The 26976-nt window shown below is 49.4% G+C and overlaps 1 pseudogene; it reads right to left on the reverse strand.

Moving 5' to 3' along the window:
• Positions 1-524: 524 nt before the first annotated feature.
• On the reverse strand, positions 525-26970 carry LOC141925542 (uncharacterized; annotated as a pseudogene).
• Positions 26971-26976: the final 6 nt, after the last annotated feature.

Genomic DNA, 26976 nt, shown 5'->3' on the forward strand with positions numbered 1-26976 from the left:
CCCCGCCATCGCCTCCCACTTTGGCCGGTCGGGGCTGGGTTCCCGGTGCCCTCTTGAGACCCCCCGGCTGCCCTCAGGCTGCTCTCACAGCCGCTCACTGACAGCAGATCAGCCGCCTCGGGAAGCGAACCGGCACTTGGTGCTGAGGCTGGAAGGGAGGAAAAACCCCCCCTCCTGCCCCCCCATCCCCGCCCTGTGCTCCCCCCTTCGCTGGGGTAACGCCCCCACTGCCCTCTCTGCCCCGCCAGCGGCTGCGGATAGAGCTCGAGAGGAGCTCGGAACAGCTTCCTTGGGCCAGCGAAAACTGGGGTCACCTTCTCCCTAAACCACATATTTACCTACCGCCTGCTTTTTCCTACTGAATCACAGAATCCTTCAGGTTGGAAAAGACCCTCGGGGTCATCGAGTCCAACCCTCAGCCTGACTCTACAAAGTTCTCCCCTACCCCACATCCCCCCACAGCTCATCCAAACGGCCCTTAAACACACCCAGGGATGGGGACAAAAAATGGTGAAAAAGTGCAGTCCTGCAAAATTTCTTTTATAAAAATAATTTTTAAAGTCTCTGTCACTAGGAGATGCTTCCAAATCCAACAGAACTAATGCACCCCCATTCCCCACAGCAAAACATGGCACATTTCTGGGCAGACAAGAAAGGAACCCCGAGATGCTGCAGCTGTCCCTCTGCAGGACACGGCGGCTCAGGGAGGGGACCCGGGTTCCCAGTCTCTGCTCCCAGCACAGCAGCTTCGGGGTCCCTGAGCCCAGCTGCTACGGAGCAAGACAGCTCTGGGGGAAGGTCCGACAGCTCCCGGCTGCTCTTCGCACAGCACCCAACAGAGTCCTGCTCGGCTGTTGGGTCTCGTGCCGGCTGTGCCTGCAGGAGGGACGCCTGGAAGAGGCAAAAGGCCGAGCTCAGACAAGCCCCCAGCGCCAGGCCCAGCCGCAGCTCCACGGCTCCGGCTGCACCTTCTACCTCCAGCCCTGACCGACGCTGTGTCCTTGTGCCGCAGGGAGCAGCGGGTTCCCAGAGTCCCCTGAGCCGAGCTCAGATGAGCAACAATTCAAGTTTCTACTGGTTACACCAGGCAGTGAAGAACTGCTCTGCAGGGTCTGGCTTAAAAACCTGACAGCTAGCACACGGAAAGGGAGCAAACCCTCATTTTTCCTAACTTTAGAGCGTTTCACAAATGAGCAGAGCGTAACTCGATGAGGACTGCCAAGGCCTTGACAATCCTCAAACTCTACCATCTCCTGGCAACACGGGGTGGTGCCTGCTGGGCTTTTGGTGGGACAGACCCCGCTGCTCCCACCCCCCAGTAGGTTTGCCCTGCGGTGCAGCCACAGCAGCTCTGGCATGTTGCCCTCTGCCTGCTCTGGAGAGTGGGAGACGCCAGCACTGGGAGCAGCGCTCGGGGCTTTGCTGTTTTGGGGGAAACAGCTCAGGTCAGAGGCTTTCCTCTGTTCTCAAAGTGACACGTGCTTTGCCAAGGGCCGTGTTCCCCATGGGAATGCCACCCCCAACCTCAGGCTGGGAATATGAAAATATTCTCTTGGCATGTGAACTCAAACAACAGAAGCAATTCCTAAAGGAGTTCTGTGGCTTATGGAACCTGCTACATTTGAATTACAGTACCAAGGTCTGTCAACATAAAGCCAAACCAGATAAAGAGGGGGACCCTAATCTGCTAAGCATCGAGAGCAGACTAGATGTGAAACCCAGCCAGCCAGCCCTGCAAAGGGAATTTCTTCCAATCTCTTTCCCACCACGCCTGACCTTTAGGCAAGTCAGAGACTAGACCCAGGTGAATGATGTCCTTTCGCCATGGCCAACAGATGTGTCTGACAGGGCCCTCCCAGCACTGCTGCACTCACCTCCTGACAGCCAGACAGAACTCGGGCTGTAGAGTTGTGCAAAGTTGTGCCCATCAGTACGGGCACAGCAGCTTTTGATGAGAGCTTTCCTACTCCTCACCTGGTTCTGCAACTCAGCTCATCAGTGACTGCGGCGAGCCCAAGACTCCTTGCGTTTTCTTCGCAGGAGGATTTCTTTTTAGTCCCCAGTCTGGTCAGGGCCATGGTCTGTACTCAACTTCTATTGGATCTATACTGGGGGGCTGCTGCCACTGGGATTTGCCATCGTTCCTCCGTATGGCCAGACCCTCCTCCCACCAAGTAAGACTCTGCTCTCACCTCTCTAGAAGCAGGGATCTAGTGCTGGTCAGAAAGGGAAAATCCTCGTGCATCTGGCAGCGACCGACAACATCTCTTCAGTCTCCTCCGTTCACGTTCCACCTGCACGTCGGACAGGAGAAAGGGTCACAGAAAGCTGCCACCAAACAAGGGGCGAAAGGACCTCTGGGCATCACGGCAAGGAGATTTCTGCTCAGAGGCTGTAACTGCACGGGCAAAAAGCACTCGAAGTAGACTATGGAAGAGAAAGAGCAAGAGGAAACAGTTCCTGACACGAGAGTGACACATGTGTGCGTATGGGGACACTGGGGCAAGAAGGGTGGTACTGGAGTGAATGTGCATTTGTGAAGGCAATGGGGTGGGAGAAGAGAGAGAAAATACCAAAGTGTGTGTCCACAGAGGAAAGTGGGAGAGGGAAGGAAACAAGCAGAGGAATCCAAAGTGCTGTCTGTGGAATTGTGTTGTGTTCCAGAGGACCGTGAGGCTTTGCAGAGGCAGTGAAAGCCAGTTTTACCTGCTCAAGAGTCCTCCTGAGCTCAGCAATGAGTTGCTTCAGCTCCTTCTTCTCAAGTTCCAGCCTTGCAACCGCTTGCTGCAGACGTTCCAGCCGCTGCGACAGGAGTCTCTTCTCCGAGAGCCATGAGAGCTGCTCCCCTTCTGCAGCAGCCTGCTGGGTACAGAGAGGGGATTACGTGAGCTGCTGCCACATCAGGGTTGGAAGGGCCAGAATCAACAAGTCTGGGAGAGTGACTGGCCCAAGGCACGGACAGTGCTAAGTCCCTTCTCCTCCTGTCCACAGGCCAAGACAACACACTCTCTCCCTAGGGGCCCTCCTCCAGATCACCTTGGAGAAATCCACACAAATTTGCCTTCTTGCTTTTTGAACCACAGCACAAGGACGTCCTGAATGCACAAGGAAGCTGTTAACCAGATCAGGCAATGAGACCAATTCAATTCCTTTCAATACACTGGAAAAGCTGTACCTCAGAAGTCTAAGTCTCCGAAAGCATCCTCTAAGCACCATCAGTGCAGCTGCTGTTCAGCCATTGTGATACGATTCTACTAAGTTTATGTACTGGGTGTGGCTGAGCCGGAGTTGGTTTTCCCCTGTAGCAGCCCTCATGGTGCTGTGTTTTATGTTGGGAGCTGGCAGGGTGTTGATAGCACACTGGTGCTGTGGCTACTGCTGAGTGGTGCTTACACAGCACCAAGGCTCTTTCTGACATTTCCCCCCCCACAGTGGGACAGGGTGGGCAAGATCTTGGGAGGGGACACAACCAGGACAGCTGACCCCAACTGACCAAAGGGATATTCCAGACCATGAGACGTCTGCTCAGTATAAAGCTGGGAAAAAGGAGGAAGGGGGGTGGGGGGTGGGGGGGTCACCCTTGGTCCTCCGAGGCAAACACTATGAGTATTGGAGCCCTGCTTCCTGAGAAGGCCCGACATCGCCTGTTCATGGGAAGTAGAGAATAAATCTGTTTTCTTTTTTTTTTTGCTTCCGCGCATGGACCTTTGCTTCATTTTGCTTATATTAAAACTGTTTTTGTTTTACCCACAAGGGTTGGGGTTTTTTTCTATCTTATTTTCTTTCCCCTCTTTGCCCTGTTGAGAAAAAAAGGGGAAGGGGGGGAAGTGATAGAGCAACTTGGTGGGTACCTGGCATTTAGCCAAGGTCAAACCACCACAGTTTAGTACATTACTCTCGCTCAATTGTGCCCTTTCCTTTCCATGCCAAATCCTAACCACAACATGTTGGCTAGGCCTGCCCAGGTAAGAGAGAACCAATTACCCATCCCCAGCTTTTGCACCTGAGGTAATTTTAACAGCAAGCTCCATAGTTCCTTCAGTAGTTCTGGGCTTGACAGAAAACATTCCAGCAGGTGAATGGTCTCCGGCCGGAGCTATACAGACAGGCAAACCTGCTGACTGCAAGCATGGCTTCTCTGGCCAAGCAGGTCATGTATTTGTAGGAATATATATTCCCATATCTTTATGGGAAACACCTTTAGAATCCTTCAGAGATGATGAAACCGGCCCGTGTCCCTCTCTGAAACCATTCTCTGCAGGATGGCTATTTCTTCCCTCAGAGTCCCACTGGCCTATCTGCCTTTTTGCCCTTCTCTGAACTTCTGGGATGTTCTTCTGGGGAGGAGCCAGCAGAACTGCAGCCAGGATTTAAAGTCCAGACTAAACATGATCTAGGCAGTGGCACGATGATGTTCTCTCTATTAGGGAGGAAGGGAAGAGAGAACAACCCTGACATTTGATTTCCCATTTTGGGGTTGGGGGTTTTTTTGGACCTCTACTGTGTAGTGTTTTCATGGTACCATCCTCCAGAACCGCACTGTGCCCTCTCGAAGGAGTGATGGTCAGAGCACAGACTGTCATTCTGTGTTTCAAATCAGGACTGGCTGTCCCCTTGCAGGCAGACATATTTATCTGGCTCAGCACTTTTGTTTCTCAAATGTCTCTATTTTTTTCCCACTGTCTGCTCTCAGTGGTAATGTTGAACAGCTTTCTATTATTAGCAAACTTTTGTATTCTCACCCCTTTTTTCTGATCCAGATATTTAGAAATCTAAATACGGATTTGGACACAAATAATAGCCCGAACCATGCAATGTAAATAGAGACAAGTTTGAAAATTACTTTGACTTAAGCTTCAAGGGGAGAAATCGTCAAAATAGAGGAAAATAAACACCCTGAATCTTAACTGAATTTTATATGACTACAGCATCTTTCCCTACTTATTCAGAGGGATGTAACTGGAAAAGTTAAACTAAAAAACAGCCACTGATTTACACAATATTCTTCTGCTCTTATGGTGGTCTGTGGTCTCTCCACAAAGTCTGTGATATTGGTCATGTCAATGATCTCTCCTTTCTGGACTGCCTTCTCTTACCCAAGGTGATGACCCTGCTAATTCAGCTTACCTGGCCTGGCAGGAAAGCAAGTCTGGGAAACAGGAATGATGAATGGAAGGGGAATATGAGGGAAGCTTGGTTGGCATTTGCATATTCTCTGCCTTCTCAGATCTGGACTGCACTTGTACAAGACCACCTAAAATCAGATCTCCACTGGAAAAAGTTGCTCCTTAAAATTATTAACAGAAGGCCAAAAAATATGTAAGAAATGGCTCTTCATGGCATCTGCCAGCCTCACCAGGACATCCTTTCTGTGCTTCTCAGTGGTCTTGAGTTTCCTTTCCAAAGACGCCACCTTTTGATGTAGAGTCACAGTCTCCTTCTTTAGAGCAGCAGCCTCCTCCTGCAAGGCACTTTGTAAAGAGTTCTTCCTGTGTTCTGCCATCTGTGTCTCTGCAGCAGGAAAGATGAAGGAGAAGATGACAAGCAAAGCAAAACCAAACTGATTTGCATCCTACAGAGAAAACATCATTTTCTTACCTGCCTGTCTGTGTTTTCCAGGCCCTAAGCCCACAAGGACTTTCAAAGCACACATAAATAAAGGAAACTTCCAGGCAGAGAATAAAAGAAGAATGAGAGTGGCAAGGTTCAGAAGAATACGAAAATGTGCTTGCTCTTCTGTGAGTTGAAAGGGCAGGGCTAAGGGCATGGCAGCACATCACCCACAGTGTGAGAAGCAGGTAGCACTGACATCAGTGAAACACGGGCAGAGACAGGAGGTGAGAGTCAGATCCAGTGTCCTAAAGGAAAAGGAAGAAGAAGCAAAAGTGAAGACTGACTGACACAGTTCATTGACCAGGAAGACTTAAGAGACTTTACAGAAAAAACCAGATCTGTCAATGTTGTGCTTGAAGATGTGCTTTGGTATTTGTTCAAAAGAACGAAGCTAGGGGAATATGTTGTGCACTGGCAGGAAAAGGAAGAAAGGAAATATTCAGTGGTACTAGGACAACGGCAAGGAAAAAACAATTGAACATCACACCAGTACCGAGACCTGAATCAAGGATGACTACAGATAGACAGGACTAAAACTAATACACTAAACTAATAGACAGGAACTAAGGATGGAAAGAACTGACTAGTGGGACAAGCAGGATCCATCCAATGGCAGAATTTCAAGCATATAAGCTTTATCATATGTAACATATGTAGTAAAAACTATGAATGTTCCAGAAAAAAGCAGTGATCTAAGGCCTGGAAAACTCTCTGAAAAATGATCAGCAGTTCCATCTCAGAGAGGGAACATGAAGAAATATTGAACAGGTAAAGGCTCTACATGAGCAGGCGACAGCCTGTGGGGGAGGCAACGAGCAATGCCCACACCTCCCTGTTCCTGCAGTCTGGGACAAGGAAAACACGACAATGAGATAAAAACCCAATTCTGATGTGGGGACTGGGAAAGCAATGACAGAGAAAGGAGAAGGAATGTCTGTCCAGCTATAATAGAGAGAGGCCAATAGCCCTGGAGGCTCTGGGATGGCCTGGAGATTAGAGGAAAAGGCAACTAGCTACATGTGAAAACCAGTTTCTAGATAAACACAACATGAACATGTTACCAAAGGCTACGGAAGTAAAAAATTGTGTTTTCTATGGCTGTGAGCTCAGACACCAAATCAGTGTCGGCAAGAAAACAGGTAAGAAGGATGCAGAAGCACGAGGTACTAGAGAACGAGGAAAAGCAGCAGAAGAAAGGATGCAATACCACAGGAACTTAACACTGAACTCATGCTCTGTGAATCTGCCATGTAAGAGGAAAAGGAAGTCGATAAAGACAAGGCTTTTTGAGGTTGGTGCTTTCAAAGACCATACAGAGAAGGACACTGTGAGGCATCACGCTACACCTACTTAGCAGTGACATGGGACCTGAAAGGCACCACCTCTGCACATTATCACCAGTCACACAGCCAGATGCACTGCCAGACACTGGATCTTTCTCTACAAAAATCTTTCCCTGGTAGTTCTATCGATAAGTCTCAGGCTTGTTGTTTTTCTCCTCTTCCCATCTCTGGGCACTGCATTTTTCCTCTGCGTGGTATCAGAGACCCCCACTGGTGAGACAGGATGGGGTCAGTGGGTTGGAAAAGGGAAGTTGTACCTTCCTGGCTTTAAGCCAACTGTTTCTGCAGCTCTTGATGGCAGGCACTGAAATACTCCTTCTCAGCTTGCCTCTTGCTCAGCTCCAGCTCCGAGTCCTGTATCTTCTTCCTTGCATCCTTCTGGAAGAGGTAAGAAGAGAAGCATCACCTCACAGAGCCACTGCTGGCGGGAGACAAAGAGGTACAAACACACAGGCAGAAACAGCCAAGGTGGGAGGGGGCAGCTGGGCAGTAATGGTACATGGGATGGGGATTCTCCTTTCCCCCGTGGCAGCAAGCCAACCTGGCCCACAAGAATTTACATCCATTCTGGCTTTGGCACTCTGCTTGTCAGTTCAGTGCAGCAGAAGGACGGGATTTCTGGGTGCACTAGACACAAGTTACCAGATCTTGCTGAGTCTGCTCCAGGTGCTGACGCAGGTCTCGTAGGGCTGCGGCCACTCTGTCCACTGTGAGCTCCGCAGGGAGGTCCCTGGCCTGGGAAACAGCTGGGCCTCAGGCATGACCCTGCTCTGAAGAGAGAAGCCATTCTGTTGCAAGCTTTAACCGAAAGGGTCTCCAACAAACAAGGCCTCTTTATGCACAGGAGGAGGTGGCAGTGCCTTTGATGTCGTCCTAGAGCTCGTGTTACAGCAAGACGTGTGTCCCGGGCTAACGTTATTTTGATGACCACTAATGTCAGCACTGCCTCAAGGAAGGACGCACGTGCCCTGGGACTTGGGCCCTATTTCATTCTGATGCTGGTCATTTCTCCACATACAAACACGGACTTGTCTCTGCAGGGATGTCAGGCTTCCAAGACTTCCCAAGGCTTGAATCAGCCTAAACTGACAGGACAGGTCTGTCACATCAGGATTACAAAGAACCACCCCCCCTGCACCTGCTCCCCTATACCCGCCTACAGACCTGTGAACCCAGCCCCACACTTGCCTGAACTCCAAGGGACTAAGTCTCTGCTGTCACAGACCGTGCGCTGGAGAACCAAGTGCAGTTTGTCCAGCTGGGATCGGGCTTCGATGTGGGCACTGTTGGCTGCTGACACCCCGTGGCCAATGCCTGTGCTCTGCTCTCTGTGCTGCAGAGCCTCAAACACAGTTCAGACACCTCAGCCTCCAGCATGCGCAGAGAGTTCCTCGAGCGTCGTTCGCCTGCTTGGGACTCCTCCAGATCCCGCAGCAGCTGCTCCTCCCGAGCTGCCAGGCCAGCCTCCTCCTGCAGCGCTGCCTCCTGCAGCAACTGCACCTGTAACACAGACGCACAGCGCTCAGGGACAGCGCTGCTGCTGAGGAACAGAGCGGGATAGAGGAAGGGGCCAAGGAGGAATTACTTCAAGCCAAAAACCACGCTGGAAACAGAACGCACGAGGGCAAGGATTCAAACTGAGCAAAACAAGCTACAAACAGGTACCTGGAGGCTAAGGGGCCTGAAGGAAGTTTCCCCGTCCCCAAAGGAACAGTCAAACTGTCAGGTTTTCGTGCTTTCCAACCTCAGAAATGAAGGTTCCTGTGTGTGTGAGGGTGCGAGGGGCTGGCTGGCAGGGTGAGGTGGCAGATGAAGCATTCCTGCATGGAGAGTGGGGCTGCCAGGGATGCTTGGGATTAGAAGTAAAGGGGAGACAGTCGGCATCCTTCATGGGGCACCTCCCCGATGCCAGCTGAACAGCCGAGCCGGGAGTGCTCCCACAGACTGCCATAACCAATGCTGTCTCACCAGAGTGCTCAGGGCCTGGCAGAGGCAGAAACACCATCTGGGGACAATATCTGGAACAGAGATACTGAGAAGCTCCAAAGGAGTCTTCAATGCCATGAACCATGAGAGAACTGGAGAAAACCCAGGCAGAACACAGCAGGTCCAGCCTCAGTGTGCAGTCTCTGGGCAGACCACAGAAGGAGTGCATGTTGTTGGGAGGGAAAACAAGTTGAGGCCTACAAGCTGAAGGTGGTATTCTATGTCCCTGGAGAAGAGGATGCTAGTGCACAGGTCACCTGGTTGTTGAGCTCTTGTATTTCTCTTCTGTGGTCTGAATGGGGCTGCCCGGCCTGGTGAAGAGCAGAAAGAAGCTGAGACACTTTGTTGTGCTGGGCAAGGTTGTTTTCTTCCAGGGTTTTGAGGCTCAGTTCCTTCTCTTCCAGAGACAGAGTCAGCCTGAAAGTCAGAGCAACTCATTACTACATGGTATATAACATTTAATAAACTCTTAGGACTTCCACCACCACAGGGGAAAAATGATTTGTCTGCTGAGGTTTGTCTGAACAACTAGGCTGCTTGTTCAGTCCTCAGCCAGGTTGGCAACCACACCCAAGCACGTGCCCACTACGCTTTTTTCCACAGAAGAAAGGTGAATTATTGGCTAAATACCCTATTTTTTTTGAGATGGGAATGCGAATAGAAACACAACAAAGTCTTGAAATGAAGACATTAGGGCAGAGGAAGATTTTTCTTTTGACTAATGAGACTCCAAGGGAGAGGTTTTGTCAATAATGAAGAGACATTTTCTTCCCCTAACTTGTCCTGGTAGGAACAGCAGCAACTGACAGCCAGGTGATCTTTGGGCAGTTTCACAAGACTTGCAGCACCCATATTACTTTCAGCTAGAGAAATGAAGGCTGATACCAGAAGCAGTAATGGAGGTTTGGAAGAAATACTCAGATCCTTATATAACATGCCAGATCCCTCGTGGGGGAAGCAAGAGGGCACGGCCTTTTCTCTTCTTCAATGAAGGTGTGTGTTGAAGGCTGGCAAGACTTTACCAGGTGAAGTACCCTACCTACCCTTCCTCTTCTTTCTTGCATTCCTTGGACAGTCAGTAACACCTGTAACTGGTGAGGCTGGCAGGGACCCTGCTCAAGCCCTTCCAGACACCGGCTGGGATTTTTTGAGGAATGAGGAAACAGATGGCAATAAGAAACATGCTTATTTCTTGGGTGCCTCAGAGGGGAATCTGGCTTAGTTCAAAATCATGGTTTTAACCAAAGGTATCAGGATGGAAGACTGACACAGATCCCAAATGTTTAAAATTTACTAGACCCAAGACAGAGCTGATGGATGTATCTAGCTCATTACACTGCAGCTCGTTCTGCCTCCTTTGGTGTGTTTCAGGTTTGAAACCCCTGAAAGTTTCATTTCACAGCATTAACATGCCGACCTAACAAAACACCACCTCATTTTAAGGAAAGGACTACTCCAAAAGCGACTGTCTTCAGAAACACTGTAACTGAAGGATTAAAAGAAAATGAAACACCACATCAAGAGAATGAAACATATCTGCATGGATAGTTCAGAACTCTGCTTTTTATGAAATGCTGCCAGAGCCACTTGGATATGTGAAGATCTGAAAGAGGGAATCCATTAAGCAGAACAGAGAGTTTCACAGACTTTCATTTACCTGGCTTTTTCATTCTCTAGGAGCTTCAACGAAGCCTGAAATTCTGTGTTGTGACGCTCCACTTCTCCTCATCAACTCCTTTCCCCCTCCAAAGACTGCAAACACACTTGCAGCTCCTTGTTCTGATGTTCTACCTTCTCCCATTGACTCCTCTTCTCCTCCAGGATCTTCTGGATGTGCACAACCTCCAGCACCTTCTGCCTTGACAGTTCCTGTGCCTCACTCGGATCTTGCTGAGCTTTGTGGCCAATCACTTGCTGGGACTCTTTGGAGGCTGCTAGTTGAGATGTCAACTCTTCCACCTCAAGTAAAACACAACAAAGCAGTCAAAGACTACAGCTTGCCACTGTCAGCTATATCAGCCATATCATATACTGTGAGGAAAGGGAAAGAACAACTTTAAATTTCACCCTTTCATGAAAATACCAGATCCACAATGGATACAGCTGGCTTGTTTAAAAATCTAAGTGGGTCACCATGTTCATCTGAAAAAGCACCTTAAAAAACAAGGCTGGCAGTAACAGGCCAGCAGAAATCCATTCTGATGAGTGCTGGCAAACAGGCACAAAGAGCAGCCCATCTGTCCAGGGCAGCAGCTGACTGGTCAGTCTCCTTCAGCCCAGCTGAGATGGAGACCACAGTGTGATGGCAGCCAGAGGGACTCAGCCCTTCCCCTGCTGCTCTGCCATGGGGAGAGACCACCTGGTTGATGACTGGAGTAGCTATTGCTGTTTCACTCACCTGGTTTTGTAGAACATCCCTCTGCTGAAGGAGGACATTAATTTCTTCTTTCATTATTTTGATTTCTTCCTTGTGCTTCTTCTCCACTGCCTTGATCTTACTCTGAGTTTCCTGCAGCTCTGCTTGCAGTTTTTCTGTGATGTTCTGCAAACACAAATGGAGAGCAAGCTGCTGGGACCTGCCATCAGGTTCAGCTTTCTCTTCTTTCTGTCTCAAAATCACATTCATTCAGCCACTTCTGCTTTTCTACCCAGCTCTGCTTCCACTGTAACACTTCCTTCCTGTTGCTGATCTCTGGAGCTCATCAGGCTCTGGGCTTTCAGTGCCTGCACCAGTCCCTGCCTCCTCAGTCACAGCACTTAGGTTTTATTTCCTTGTAACTGCCCTTCACTCTGTTACCTGGGTCTCTCAGCCTCTCTCAGCTTACGTCCAGTTGCCAACGGCCTGTTCCTTCAACCCACCCTACTAGTCAGACTTACCTGCCCATCCTCGTGCTGCTCTTTCACCTCCTGCCTGAGCTGCTCCAGCTGCTGGTTGGCTTCTCTTAGCTCTCCCTGAGGCTGAAGTAGTGTCTCTAATAAAGCACTCTTCTCATGCTCCTTTTCTTGCAGGACCTGCACAGAAACAAGGAGAAGACAGGTTTAAACTTCCCACACAGAATTTGTGTGGCAAGGCTCCAACACCGACGGGCTGACACGTTCTCAAAGCGCTGTGTTGCTGCTCTCCCAGGCCCTTCTCTGCCCACCTGCAGACACAGCTTCCTAGGTGAGACTGGCAGTAGGAACATGGTCCAGCCACAGTCCCCCTGTGATTGAACCTCCTACAAACATCTAACAGGAAAATGTGTGGCACTTCTCAAATGTCTCGCCTTGCTGGTGAGGGTGTCCCTCATCTTCTGCTGTGTCCTGTTTGTCTTTCAATAGCAACTTTTACACCTAGTTAGCAGCAGAGAAAATGCAGGGCTGCCAGAGGGCTGAAGCAAGCAGCTCCTTCAGAAAACTCATGTATTCCAAGTGGGGTTTGGTGAAAATTACTTAATTTTTAAGGTACTCATTAGACTTTGGTAAAGTACTGACATGACAGGGACACACTGACATCTCTGAGCACTGCCCTGGCATTTCAATACTTGTAGACACAGTTGGGGGTACTGCTGTCCCCAGGCAGACTCCGTGAAGAGGACTTTGGGTGGGACACAAGGAGGATCTCACTGTGTCACAGCGTTGCACAGGAGATCTGGGCACAAAAGAGCTTACCAGCAAGTGACTTAAAACAGCCCAGAAGACACCCCTGTTTTACTGCTCAGAAATATTTCAGAGGAGTCTTGAAAATTGTTTTTCTTTTGTCAACAATCCTGCCATACCCCCCTGTCCCCCCCAGACAAAAACCCCATCCTCATGGGGATTCAGTCCTACAAATTCCGTTTGGTCTTTAATGGAGTTAAGGTTATAAGCATGTATCAGTACAGATCAAAGGAGGACTGTTAAGAGAACTGTGAAGATACTCTGAGGTAAGTCTTAAAAAACCAATAGCAGCACAAAAATCTCAACTGAAAGGTGATGCTTCTGCCTGGCTTCCTCTGACAGGTCTCACTCCTAGTCCCAAAGAGAACCTTGCTTGCCTTTCACCTCACCAAATTCAATGTAGAAAACATGTAGGGCATGCTCCACACAGCCCGACATCCAGACATCTCCCACGGCTCTAGCCTTGCAAAAAAGCTACACAAATTCTCCTTTCACAGTCTGTACCTCTTGCTTGGCATTTTCGACTCTGGTTCGTTCCTCCTCTTGTTGAGCTCGCGTGGTAGCAATTTTCTGCTTCATATCAAACAGCTTCTTCTCGTGCTCCCCTTCTGTCTCTGCCCTCTCTTTTTCCCATTGCTCCAGTATCTTCTGCAGCTCTGAATGATGCCCTTCCCGCTCGCTTGCCTGAGGAGTGGAGGGAAAGACTTCGAGGTGAAGTCCCAGCCACGCTCCTCAAAACAAATGTGAAGCTTCATCCCTCTCACAACCCCCCACCTCAACAGTGCACAACAATGGCTTTGTGCTCTCCATAAATCACGTCCTGTCAAGGAACTTAAAAGGTGGGTCAGCAGGTGGACGAATCATAGAATCATTTAGGTTGGAAAGACCTTTAAGAACATTGAGTCCAACCATTATGAAAAGGAGATGTTACCTTCCTCTCTCCATGGCTGCCTGTTTCCTAGCACCTGTCTCCTCAGGATTTCTCTCTATTCTTAGAGTCTATTTTCAAAGCTCACATCCCTTTCCATCAGTGAAAAGATGTAGATGAACTGCAGGGTGAGAAAGAGACCGGTACCCTGATGCCCCAGTCACAAGACAGGCCACGAACGGAAGTACCAGGAACAAGGGGCCTGTTCCACATGCGTCAAGCCCAGAGATAACACCTCTGATGACGGTGACAGGACAGAAAGAAAGGAAGAAAGTTCCCGTGACTGCAGTTGGCAGCAATGTGAGGAGTCTACTTCATGGCAGACAGGAGTCTGTAAGATCCTACCCCTTTCCTGCCAGGCTTTGGGTGGGGAGCACCCAACCTCCAGCTAAACTCGCCTTAGGCCCACACTGAATCTGTGGCTGCTTTTACTGTCCTGGCAGAGTCCTGGGGGTCTTCACATGCCTTCAAGTACAAGGTTTAGGGTTAGGGAGAATAGGGGATAGGGTTAGGGCTAAGGGGTTAGGGGCTAGGGGTTGGGGTTAGGGGTAGCAATTAGGATTAGGGGTTAGGGGTTAGGGTTGAGGGTTGGGGGGTAGGGGGTAGGGAGGAGGGGGAGGGGTTAGGGATCAGGGGTTAGGGTTAGGCGTTAGCATTAGGCGTAAGGGTTAGGGGTTGGGGTGAGGGGTTAGGGGAAGGGGTTAGGTGTAGGGGTGAGGGGTCAGGGATTAGGGGTTGAGGGTCGGGGGTTAGGGGTTTGGGGTTAGGGTTATGGGCTAGGGGTCAGCAAGGTGTGACCTATGACAGATGGTTTCTCCCATTTCACACACTCAGGCTATTACTCTTCTAAAGCCAGCCCACAAAGCTTGCTTGAAGAATTCAGAAGCATATTGTTTCCTACCAGGTCTTGCAGGAGCTGGTTTATTTCCACTTCATGATCAGCTTGCCGCAGTTTGAGGGTATTGTTACACTGCTGTTCCGTCTGCAAGAGCTGTTGTGCCATGTTTTCCCATTCCTGCCTCATTAGAGATCGCTCTGCTTCCAGCTCACACTGAAGGCACTTCACTTCCCCTGCAAACAGGACAAATGGCAAGATTCAGAGTCTACACAATGGTTCTGACTTCACTGACCTTACACCATCTGAACTCCAGTGCAGGAGAGATCTGCCTCCATCTCCTTCACTCCTCACAAGCACTGCGGACACAGAGCTATTTTTATACCACCTTCCCTAGCAGGGGGATCACCACAGACAGGAGGCTCTCACCTTGTATCACCTCCTTGGCCTGCGTGACTGTGTGAAGTTGGATTTCCAGCTGACTCCTGGTGATCTCCAGCTGAGAGAAGTGCTGCTGAGCTTCAAACAGGCTGGATTCCAGCGTCTCCTTCACTGACCTGTGAGTTGTGAGTACAGAGAGAAATGAGTTTGTTGCTCCTGACACCCACTAAGAGTTATTCCAGTAAGAAGTCATTCAAGATCCCTACCCCTGAGTACAGAAGATGGGTTGCAAGGAAACTTGTATACAGAAAGCATATTTCTGCCATTTAAAATAGCAATGCCGGCCCCTCCGGGGGATGCCCAGGCTTTGCTTATGACCCAGCATAACACAGAAAGCCCAGCTGAATTTGATCTCAACGGCCAAATCTGGAATTGCTGTTGGCTGACACACAAGTAGCTGTGCCCAGAGTCTGGGCCAACAAGCAAAAGCCCGGGCTCTGCTCACAGCCCTCAGCTCATCAGCGCTTCCAAGCTGCTCTGCAGGGGGACAGAACAAGAGTATTTCCCTGGATGACTTTTTGAATGCTGTTCACAGTGTAGCTATAGGTAAGTAACTTTCCAGACTCCTTGTATTTAAAAGGGACTCAAGAAATACATCAGATGATACAGTAGGATCTCTCGCTTGGAGCAGCACTCGTAAGAAATCTGAACTAGATTTTATCTGAACAAGGACCACTGAAAGGAGAGACGGGCAGCCTTCAGTTTCAACTGTTGAAAGTTCAAGAGAAAAACTTGCTGCTTTTCTTTAAGTGTTGCTATCTAAGTAGGGAGCAGCCCAAGTGACTTGTTGCTCTTTAAAATGGAAGCTGTAGTACTGCAGAGCCAAATTCTTACAGCCACAGACTTCAACCAACTGCTGCGTATGACACGAGGGTTCTGGAACCAGGAGCTGAAGTGACCTCCCTGATCTAACACAGCGCCCTGTGTGCCAGGTTCCCACAACACACAGCACTGCCTCACTAGGACGGGGGTGCCATAAAAACCACAGCAGTAGAATTTCACTGCTTGGATGGACAATGGAGGGTGTATCTTCAAGGAGAACAAGCACATATTTCTGATTGTGCCAATCTCTGGCAGTCCAAAGCAAATATGCTCCATTTTAGAATAAATACAAGTCAGTCTCTAAAACAGAACAGAAAAGATAAGAGTCCAAAACTGTGACAACAAAAGGCTCTTGAGAACAACATCTGGCAAGAACAGTTGCTGAATTTTTATCTATTGTCAAAGGTTCTTCAGAACTAGTTTATGTTCTCAAAAAATAATGTATCCCTTTTCAAAAAAATTTTTAAAAAGGAGCTGAACATTTAATAGTTTAGTAAGAGCCCAATAACTGACCAAACATAACTCAGCTGGATCAAATAAGAGAAGCTGGAGCTCAGAAGAAGCAGCAGCTCTCAAGAAACACTGAGTCAAAATGGGTGTTTATCAGCCATCCTAACGACATACTCTGGAGTAATAAAGTGTAAAAGTCAAGAAACATGAAAAACAATGTCTAAAACATCATTTGTACAGCTCTGCAAGTTCAGGAGTCTTCTAAAAAACACCTACAAGGAGGACAAACAATTCAATTTTTTTTTTCTGAGCAGAACTTGTCACATATGACCTTAGAAAGGCAGAAGGACAGAATCTTGCTCCTTCTCTGTGTAACTTCTCCACGACATCTGTCTCTAAACAGCAGGTGGTAAGGAGTACAGGGCGCAGACATCAGTGATGGGCAAGAATCCTCAGAGACGTGAGGATTCAAAAGAGGTTTCCCAGCTGCTGGAGTAACCAGCCCTGGGTCCTGCACCACAGTAACAAGAGTTACCTTCCAACCAGAAGGCCCTCGAGATCTGCAGCACCAGCCTCTGGCTCCACCCTAGATGGCAGTGTCCTACTCACAACGTCTGCATGGAACAGCCATCGACAGCCAAACTACTTGATAAGGACAGATCTATGTTCAAATGCATAGAACAAGAAACCAAAACCAGAGAGAAACTTCAGTTTCAGTAAACGCCTGCAGGGTTTAATTATTGCTCAATTCAGAGCCAAGCTGCCTTGCTTTGGACTTCACACAGGAATGTGCAGGGGGACATAAACCTGAGCTCGAGGCCCAGGAGATGTTTGCTAGTTTGAGCTGTCAGGAAAACAACGTTAAAATCATAGTATACTTTTTTTCATTTTACTCAAGATTCTTTCATTTTCTGCCCGTGGAAGGTGAAAACATTTGAAAAGCACACAGGATGCAGTAAATCCTCGTGGAATGATTACCACCTTTATAATTACAGCCATTATATAATGTCCTGCCTAGGGTTTCCTCCCCGCCCTTACCTGGCCTCTGCCAGCTGCTCTGACAGGCCTTGTCTGTCCCACTGCAGGGCTGCCAGGCGCACCTCTAGGGCAGCCTCCTCATGCTCCAGGAACTCCTTCTCTTTGGACACCGTGGCCAGTGCATGCCCCTGGCGAGAGGACTCCTGGCACAGCTGCTCAGACCGCTGCGAGCTGACTCTTGCTGACGGTAAACCTGACAGCAGGACAAAAGACAGTTAGAGCCCTTTCTCTGGAGTTCTGTGCAGAGCCAGCCAGTGCCACTTCTGCCTCAGCTGGAGGAGAAAGAGCTCCTGTACTGCGGGCTGGAAGTTTAAGAGCATCTGCTCCATACCACGCTAATACCCTGGGCTGCCAAAAGGCACTGGGACTGTTAACTTGGAAGTGATGAGTAAGGCCACGCTGGGCTGCCTGCGACCACACAGCCCCTTCACAGCAAACATAAATACGCCAGACTACGTGTTTGCACGCAAAAATATGGCATATTCCAGAACTGCCACCTTGCAAACTGGAATTCTATCAGAATCTATCCCAGTGCTGGAAATTTTCAGAAAAGTTTGAGCAAAAGCAACTTTGCTCGCTGAAGAAAGTGAAAATACACGTGGTTTCTCCTTCTGGAAAAAAAGAAAAAGATCCAAGTGCATTGGCTGCAATGAGGTGATGCTGGGCAGGGAAACAGCCCTTGGGGTGAGTTATCAAAGTCTGGCTGATGCGGCCAAAGAGATGGTAGACTCTATTCCTACAGTAGTTCATGTCAACAACACTATTTGCTTGTTTCACACAAAGAAGTTGTCTAATATACCTTGCTGGTATTCAAACTTGAAGATTAACCATGATTTTTTAGCTTTTTTCTTCAATATAACACCTCTGCTGGGTATTTGCCAAACATACCATGGACTCCAAGACTGACTATCTAACAGAGAACAGACCATCAAAAACAAACAATTCTCTCAAAGTTATCCCATAATATCCAAGATTGTACATTATGAAACTGACATTTAAATGATGACAAACTCCCTGGTCTCCTTCAGTGACATGATTCTCTCAAGCTCTTTTTCCAGGGTATCAAAATCAGTTAGTCCAGAGTGAAGAGTCTTGTGTGATCACCTCTTTCTCATCTTCCTCAGAGCCTGAAGAGGCTCTAACAGCTCACAGAATCAGAACCATTTAGGTTGGAAAAGACCTCTAAGATCATCAAGTCCAACTGTTAACCCAACACTGCCAAGCCCTCCACTAAGCCATGTCCCTAAGCGCCACATCCACATGGCTTTTAAATACCTCCAGGGATGGTGACTCAACCACTTCCCCGGGCAGCCTGTTCCAAGGCCTGACAACCCTTTCCATGAAGAAATTTTTCCTAATATCCAACCTAAACCTCCCCTGATGCAACTTGAGTCCTTTTTCTCTCATCCTATTGCTTGTTACTTGTGAAAAGAGACCGACACCCACCTTGCTACAACCTCTCAGGTAGTTGTAGAGGGCGATGAGGTCTCCCCTCAGCCTCCTCTTCTCCAGACTAAACCCCCCCAGTTCCCTCAGCCGCTCCCCATCAGACCTGTGCTCCAGACCCTGCACCAGCTCCGTTGCCCTTCTCTGGACACGCTCGAGTCATTCAATGGCCTTTTTGGAGTGAGGGGCCCAAAGTGAACACAGTATTCAAGGTGCGGCCTCACCAGTGCTGAGCACAGGGGGACAATCCCTGCCCTAGTCCTGCTGGCCACACTAGTTCTGACACAAGCCAGGATGCCATTGGCCTTCTTGGCCACCTGGGCACACTGCCAGCTCATAACCTGCCAGCTGCTGACCAGCACCCCCAGGTCCTTTTTCCCCAGGCATATTTCCAGCCACAAAGTTGCATGTATGTCTTAAAATACAATTTCAACAACTTCAGGATCTCATTCCCGTTCTTAGCAGTACAAGACAGCAGACACTGACCTGCAGCTTTGTTCCACTCTCCAGGCTCCAACAAATGGAGTTTTGAAAGTTGCAGATTCGCAAGAAAAAGCATAAGTAGAAACATGCAACCCCAGGTTTTTTTGACTCAGAAAAAGGGTGAAGAGCTACGCTGTTTGCTTCTTTTGCCACATGGGAGAGCAGCAGCCTCACTCAGATTCATGGGCAAGACAAATCATCTCTCTGCAGCTTATCAAAAGCCAAAAAAGAGGCCACCACAGGCAGGTGGATTGAAGTCATCTGTAGCAGCAGAGAACAACTGAGAGAATTGCAGAACAGCTCTGCCAGCCACCAACACATTTCCAAAAGGCAGTAAACAAAGCTTCTGACCTCCAGCACTACCAAGTGTCTCCTTGACAAAACCACCCCAGAATCCAACAGACTGAGCTTCACCGAGCCGAGCAGCCAAAAGCCCACCCGGAAAGCACCAGGTGTTTGGTCTCACCTGACTGAGCTGCTCTTGGTTTCTGCCTTCTCCTCTGCCAGTATCCTCAGCTCTACCTGCAGCCCCTCCCGTTGCTCCTCCACTTTCTTCAGCAGCTGCTCCAAGTGGGCTTTCTCTGCACCGAGCTCTTCATTTGTTCTTTCACACAAGCTCAGCTTCTCCTGGTCAGAGATCCTTACTCTCTCCAGCTCAGCCACTTTACCCGACAGAACTTCATTCTCTTGCTCCAGCTGCAGTCACAGAAGCACAGAGGAAATGAAATACAGTGAGATTTACCATGGAGAAGGTTTGGCTTCGACAGAAAAAGGAACATTTCCATATTCAGGCAGTCATACGTCTGAAGGCAAGAAGTCTGAAAAGCAGCAGCAGCTGCAGACGAACACTTGGCAAGATCTTTGGCAACTGCTCACCTGCGACACAAGTTTGTTCAGTCGCACTTTATCCAGTGCAAGAGCTTCACTGACACTGCTCATCTGCACTGCTGCAACGTGTAGATCAGCTCCTTCAGCACCCGGCTTATTCTGAGCCCCTCTCAACTCTGCCACTGACTGCTCTGCCTGAAGAGACAAAAGAACAACATGAAAGCAAAGACAAGAAAATCCCTGACTTTAAGCAGCGACTCCAGATCCCCTTTGGTGTCTCTGACACACCCCCAGCCCAGCGCTCCCAATAACCACGTGGGGACTGACTGCACCAAGGAGCCTGTGTGGTCTGATCTCCCTTTTCCAAGAAGGAGAACAACACTGTCACTGTCTTCTGCTGACAGAAACGGCACCTGTGCTGGTCTTGCTATCACAACTCCCTCTCCCACAAGTTCTGCTAGGAATAAGGTGACCATACCTTCTCCAGGGCCATGGTAAGCTCATGCTTCTCTTGCCTCAGCAGATCCCTCTGAAGGTGCGATTCCTCCAGTGTCTCTCTCGCAACTACCAGCTCACTCTCTAATAAAGAATGTTCTTCTTCAAGTGCAGCTAAGTCCTTCAGCCTACGAGAAGGGGAAAGACAAACAAGTCTTTAATGTAAAAACAGTCTCATTTCCAAAACCAAGATTACATACTATTTCTGAGATATGGCAGTTTGAACGATTTGCAACAGCTTTCTATTTACCCCCAAAGAATGCTGTAATTTCCTGCCTAGCGCTGCATCAGTCTTTGTCACTGACCCAGGTGAAACATTCATCATTGAGAAAGTAAAACAAGCTTCCAGAAATCACAGGTTTCCAAAAAGTTCAGGTGCTCTCAACAGCTTCCTGCCTGTTAGCTCTCTCTCTCCTTTTTGATACATTAGATACCAGACTTTCCAAAGTTCTTCTTTGCATAAGACAGACTTTTAAAGTCCAGATTAACATTCTCTCCATTATTTTTGCCTGCGGCAACAAAACAATGAAAGAGCCTGCAATCTATTTGGGGAGATCTGTATGAATTTCCAATCCAATAACCATAAGATGACAGGATGATTCAGGCTGGCAGGGACCCCAGGAGGCCTCTAGCCCAATCTTCACCTCAAAGCACCTGGGGTCAGTTATGGGATCAGTCCAGGTTGCTCAAGGCTCGATCCACTTGGGGCTTCCAAATTCCCAGGGATGGAATCTGCACAACCTTTCGAGCAACCTGTTCTGCTGCAGGATTGCCTTCATGGTTCCATTTTTTGTTCTCCTTAAATCCAGCCTGAACCTCTCTTGTTTCACCTTAGGCCTGTCATCAACTACTCCGGTCAGCTTTGGAATGATTTTTTTCAAGGGCCATAAAGACAGTACAAGGAGGCACCTCTGCTGTGTGTCAGCAGGGAGCCAGCCCTGCCCACGGGCTCCCTTCACCAGTCTGTGCTACACATGCTGAGCAGGCAAAATCCATTCTTTTAGGGGGGCCTCCCACCGTCCGGCAGCACCCACCCCTGCCCAGAGGAAGCTTTAATGCTCACAGGAGCTCCTGGTCACGACGCGCTCTCTCCACCCTCTGCTGCTGCTCCACCCTCTCCCCCTGGGCTGCATCTTCCCTCAGCTGCAGCTCAGTGTTACTCTGATGCAGACGCAAGGCTTCTTGCTCTTCAAGCTGTTGCTGTAGCTCTGCCCTGGTTTTCTCGAGGTTTGCACGGTCACTGCAGAGACAAGGCTCAGTAAGAAGAATGAACAGGCCTGAAGAGTCATGGATGCCATTCCAGTCACTCCAGGCTGGCGCTGTGGGCAGCACGGTAAGGAAGAACTTGCCCTTCCCCTCACAAGGTCACTGGAGAGGGACAGAGGAAGGCAGGCAGGCTTTTGCCTTCATTCACTGAGAAGCCGTGGCTAGGAAAGGGCCCCCAAAGAACAGAATTCAGAGAAGCAGCGCATCGAGAGGGAGGTGTCTTGTATTCCAACGTCGCTCTGAGTCTCCAAGACAGCCTTAGGATTCACAGTAGAGCAGGAAAAGCAGTGACAGGAGGATGCTGAAGTGCCAAACAGGGGCATACACGGCGAGGGCAGACGAGTTCTTTGCCCGTAACAGCTCTGAACTGCCAGAACTGGAAGCAGATTGCCTCCAGACCGCAGGAGGAGGAGGGAACACTCACCTTCTGAGTGCTTCTACCAGAGACTGCAGGTGCTGCTGGTGGCTGCTGGCCGTCTGGCATTCCTGCTCCAGTTGCTCGAGGCTTTGCTGCAGCTTCCAGCACTTCTCCTCCTACTGCCTGTGCTGGTGCAGCAGGAAACTGATAGAGTCCTGCCTGGCAGAGAGCTCTTCTTTTGGGGCCTGCAAGGAATGGGCAGGGAAAAGCACAAACAAGCAATAAGGAGCAGGGAAGATGGCTCCTGATAGCTGTGAGAGAAGCAAGCAGCGAGACAGCTTGCCTGAAGGCAAAAGTTGTGATGAGGGGGTGGAGATCAAAGAGAGAAAAGCAGCAGAACACAGAGCTGGTGAGACTGGTGAGGCGATATAGTACCAAGAGTGGGATGGCTAGAAAGAAACTGGCTAAGTGAACGGAAAGGTTTCAAGATAAGCAAGGCATCAGCAGCTGAGCCTGCGGCCAGTGGTGAAGGCAAGGAGAAATTCTCACCTGTGCTGCTCCTCTCCTCCTTGCCAGTGCTTCCTGAACCAACACAAAGGCACGCTCTGCACCAACGGAGCTCAGACAAGAGAGGACGTTGCTAGACTCTGCCTGCTGGGAGCTGTCAGCGACCACACTGGCACATTCATCTAACACCACCTGAAAGCCCACATCAAGCTGTTACTCTCTGCTCATTCTGCTTGATTTTCTTTGTCTATTTCTCCTTTTTTTTCTCCCACTTCACCCTAGAGTCATTAAAAATTCAATTCTCTCATTTCTTCAGTCAACAAAGAAGTTTTGTCCCTGCGGTCACAAGTGCTCCAGGGGTTTCTGAATACAGCTACTACAAACAAGAAGAAACAAGTGTGAAGTGGCTGGAGGCTGCCTGAACGCTCAGTTTCTTGAAGCTCTCATGAATGATTTTAGTCTCCTTCAGCTTCTTAGAGTCACGGAGATGAGGAGCACCAGGTCAACACTGGAAATAGCAATGAAAGGAAATATTAATGCTACCCAGGGAAGAAGGAAGCTGATGAATACTGGAAAACAGCAATGAAAAAGCTAATGTTTATTCTGAGCAGTAGCACAAGAGGATAAAAATGACTGCATAAGGGGAAAGAACTGACTTTGTGAGAAGCTGTGTAAAACATCTGATGATTAAACCCCCCTCCCTAGAGTGAGGTTTAGGACTAAGCTAAAGTTAGCCCTAAACAGTTAGATCAGTTGCAATTCTGGGGAGATAATAATGGTCAGTGAATGCAGAGTGAAGGAGCAGAGTTGGCAAGTGCATTGATTCAGTCAGTGACCTTTTATAAAAATCTAAAGAACAACAGAGTCATTGCTCAAGGAGGTGGGAGAAGCCTCCAGGCAACACTAGAACACAAATGTCAAGTAGCCAACTCAAAGCACAGTCAAATAGAGACCTTACGGGAAAGGCAAAGGTACGGAAACTTCTAGTGACTTAGCTCAAGTGTCACAGGACAGCCAACTCAGAAGTTAGAGCAGGTTTGATGTCAGAAAAGTGGTATAATAATTAAACAGCCAGTAGCAGTTAACACAGACAGTATAAAACATATATATCTATTCCCTGGGCCAGTCGTTTGCCTTCCTCAAGTACTTTTAAATCAAATTACAGGCATGTGGTCCCAACTCTGTACTCACCTCTGTTATATCTTTTATCAGCTTTTGGAGGGAAAGATTCTCTTCTTTGACACTTTTAGTCAATGAAGCTTCATATTCTTTCTCTAGCAGACTTGCTTCCTGAGAATAGAATAAGCAAAGGGTGGGCAGGGAAGAGCTGCTCCCCTCTGCAGCATTCCCAACCTCAGCAGCATCGTCGTGCTGATAAGCCTCAGCCCTAGTGATTCCAGTGTATCCCTTCCCACATCTATTGAATTCCTTCTTTGCTAAAACTAAGAAGAGAAAGACCAACAGCTGGTTTTCACAGGCTGCTATGAAGCTGTCAATTCCAAGGAACTTTGATCCCTAGAGATTTAGTCACAGGCAGAATAGCACTGGTGCAACCCTTGGAACTGTCTGCAGCTCCCCCACCACTGCCTGCCCCTGGGCTGACTCACACGTGCCTGATGCTCCCACACAGTCAGCGTCCTCACCGCTCTTTCTCTTGAGGAAACCACACCCCTTTGTGCTAAAGCTGGAGAGCAACCATTGGGCCATCTCCCAAATAAAGGTAAGACATACTAGAATCTCCACAGTGTCGTTAAGTGTTTTCACGGTCTTCTCCTTCTCCTCGTTCTGCTTCTGAGACTGTACGAGCAAGGCTGAGAGCTCCATCCCCCTGAGAAGAGAAGGTCCACGTGCCATTCCAAAAGCATCGCACACCAGCACCCGCTGAAGAGCTAAGCAGCTCCCAGAAGCACAGCAGAGAAAGGTCAGCCCAGAAAATACAGCCAAGGCAGTGTTCATCTCTACAGGTTAATATGCCTGATGTTGCAAAATGGCCCTTCCTGCCCCAAAGGACTTCTGCACTCAGTCTGGTAAGGAACTGTCAGTGCAGAGGGGCTTAGGATGGCCCTGGGCAAATCCCTCCCAACTCCTCTGCACAGCCCTGGGGGTACCAAGGGCTGTACAAGAGACACAGCTCTCTTTATGCTGGTCTCAACTTCTCACCAACAATCAGGTAACGGCAAAAACACTGTAATACACTGTGATCTCTTTTCCAGTCTTGTCTTACAAAAGCTTCTGTGGGTCAGACGTGTTTTTCTACCTGTGCTGTTGAAGGCCATAGCTTGGCTAGGGACAGAAACAAGGCTGTGCAGAATGGGTGGGTTTGAAACGTGAACACAGCCCGCCTGTGAATCCAAGAGGCAGCCACAAAAGGTAATGCTGGTAACAGCAAAGTTTAAAACACATTTACCTGTCCTGAAGCTCCTTCTTCTCCAGGTCCCCCTTGACTTGTAAGGGCATCACTTCCCAAGTCTTCTGGCTTGTTTCCTGTCCCGCTTGCTGCTGTGCCTGACCCTTTAGGACAGGTCTGCCCAGGCTGACGGGCTCCCAGAGCTGCACGCCAGAGTGCAGGCGGGAGCAGTTTACAAGTACAGAGCCCAAAAGCCTCCTCTGCTCTGTCTTCAGCTCGGACACATCTCTGCAGAAGGATCAAGAAAGAGATCATACTCACACCACCATCTTTATCAGCTGACTCACTTCTGAAGCATGTTAATGGTGCAGCAGTAAAAGCCGGCAGGAAAGATGACATCTTTGCTGGGGACAAATCACCCATCTGACACTTTGGGATCGGGACACATCTTGATAGTTGAGCAATGGGTCCATTTGACGGGTTGAGGAGTGAGGCTATTTTCTCCTCAGAGATAAGAAGAAACATATGGAACAGCCAAAAGGCTTCAAGAATTAACTAGTAGGTGAGGGCATACCCTGCACATTGAGGGAAGCTTACAGCCAAGTAAGGTAAATGGCTGACAGTAACTCATGACAGAAACTGCATGACAGGAGAAACCTCCTGGGGTGAGTCCCCCAGATTCAGCTCTAGGGGCACTGAAAGGGGAAATCCCCCGTGCTCAGCAGTGCCCTGGCTGCTCCCTGACAGAACGGGGAAGGAAACCCACAGAAACTCTGCAGCAGAGATCACGATGGGCAGAGGCAGCGCTGGCTGTGAAGGCGATGGCGAGGGCTGGCAGCTGGGCTGGCACTGGACAGTAACTGGGCTGCCTGCTGACAGAAGGACAGCAGCACGCGAGCTCAAAGCTTTATACAAAAAGTTATTTAGTGATTGTTCTCTCCAGTAGGTACCATTAAAGCATCTTGGCAGGACCCTGCCCTGCAGGCCCAAACAGGGCTTCTCTCTCCTGGCCAGCTTTGCCTTGAAGAAACCTGCAGTAACGACATCCCCAGAGCTCTCGGGGCCTGAGAAGATTCACTCTGCCAAGGGCAGCTCTGAGTAGCCCCAGAGATCCAGAGCAGAGGGAAGAACAGTCCCAGGGTGCAGGGCTGAGGCAGACAGGGGCTTCTCTTCAGGGCAGCTCCTCTTCCCCCCACAGACTGTCACCCTCCTCCTGCAGGTCAAAGCTCTGGGAAGGATCAGGACAAAGAGCTGCCGAGAAGTACGAAAGCAACAGCTGCACTCTGCTGTGGGTCTGTCAGATTGGGTCTGGGGCAGCGTGGGCTCTTCAGAGGGTCCCCACCTCAGCCCTTCCACCCCAGACACCAGCAGCACACAAACCCCGTGGGTCACCAGCACAAGGCCAAGCTTCCCACGCCTGCAGAGTTTTACCCTCTGCCCCAGGCTCTGCTTTCCCCGAGGGAAAAAAGAGCAGAGCTGCGAATGACTCTGGAGCAGCGCAGGAAGTGGAGCCTTTCTTACCTCCAGTTCTCCCGCGACCTGGCCCAGGAAATCTGAATTCTGTTGGTGAGCAGCTGCTGGTTCAATGCATCACTGAAGAGCTGATGGGAAGGAGAATGTTTGTCACTCTAAGCAGGGGGCACTGGGTGTCTGTAACACACGGAAACTGTTCCCACACCCCAAGAAAAAACCCCAAACCTCTGCAACTCCCTGCAGCGACCGCCCCTCACACGCAGCCCCAGCCCATCTCCTGCTCTCTGTGCCTGCAGCAGCCTCCGTGTCCCTGGGCTGCACAGGGCTCTCAGGGGTGGTGACCCCAAGAGCTGGGTTCTACCTTCACTGCACTGGTGCCACCTGCATTTCTGTAGGTCCTACCCAAACCCCTCTGTGTGCCCCAACCCCACACATTCCTGTAGGTCCTACCAAAACTCCCCTATACTCCCCATCTCTACACATTCATGTAGGTCCTACCCACCCCCCCATAGCCAAACTTTGCATATTCCTGTAGGTCCTACCAAAACCCTCCATATTCTCCATTTCTAAACATTCCTGTAGGTCCTGCCCAAACCACCCCGTCCCACCATACCTCAAGGACAAGCCAGGTAGAGGCAGTGACGAGGAGGGGCAGGACCTAGTAGGGGTCATTTCCTG

This window comes from Strix aluco, chromosome 6, assembly GCF_031877795.1.
Source record: "Strix aluco isolate bStrAlu1 chromosome 6, bStrAlu1.hap1, whole genome shotgun sequence".
Classification (NCBI taxonomy): Eukaryota; Metazoa; Chordata; class Aves; order Strigiformes; family Strigidae; genus Strix; species Strix aluco.